Here is a 998-nt window from a genome sequence, read left to right as displayed (position 1 = left end):
AACCTGGGCGTCGACGAGGAATACCTGACCCGCCTGTTTAAGACGACCTTCGGGCCGGGACCTATGGACAACTTCCAGAGATCCCAGGGCTGGCAGTGCTATCGAGAAGCGCCACCCGTTCTGGATAAGCTCTACAGGCATGGCTTGAGAAAGACGGGGCCGACCTGTCCGAGATGCGGGCAGAGCGACGAAACCGTTCTGCACGCACTCGTACAGTGTCCAACCATCTCCGACCTGTGGGTCTATGTTGAACGACTGCTATCGCGTGTGGGTCGAGTCAGTTTATCAGCTGAGTCTATCGTGAATATTGCCGCGCCTCCTTCCTTGAAACGGGAAGGAAGAGCCATTTTCATCGTACTTGTGGCTATGGCGAAAGAATGTCTGAAAGGTCTAGAGACAAACACTTTCCTCTCTGGTGAATCTCTCATCAACTTCTTCAAGTATCACTCGAAGAGGAAAGTGAGAGTAGAGAGGGAAGTTTTGTCTAGTAAATGTTTCAAAAAAAAAAAAAGATGGGTGAATGTAGCAAGGATGGCACATGTGAATGACAGAGCCACCTTGAGCATAATCCTATGAACTAAAAAAAAAAGAAGGGAAAAAGAGAGTCACTGCATGACATTTTGCCCGAGGTTACCGTGGTCTTTTCCGTAGGCTCTACTTTCCACGGATAAACCTAATCTGTTTCTCGTTTTTATACTATGACATTTCTGTGATACACGATCCCTATTGATCGGCCTTAAAAATTTTTTTTTTTTTAGGAACCTTTTTGATCGAATTTCTAGCCCACCCTTTTTCTTATTTTTCTTTCTTCTCTTCCCAAAAAGAAAAGCTCTACTTTGTATTTTGTCCCCTGTGTTCAGCCCTGTGTGGCCAATAAAGAAGCATATCTATCTATCTATCTATCTATCTATCTATCTATCTATCTATCTATCTATCTATCTCTCTGTCTATCTGTCTGTCTGTCTGTATGTCTATCTATCTATCTATCTGTCTGTCTA

Source organism: Octopus bimaculoides, unplaced genomic scaffold, assembly GCF_001194135.2.
Source record: "Octopus bimaculoides isolate UCB-OBI-ISO-001 unplaced genomic scaffold, ASM119413v2 Scaffold_107802, whole genome shotgun sequence".
NCBI classification, from domain to species: Eukaryota; Metazoa; Mollusca; class Cephalopoda; order Octopoda; family Octopodidae; genus Octopus; species Octopus bimaculoides.
Note: the sequence above shows the minus strand (reverse complement) of the source record.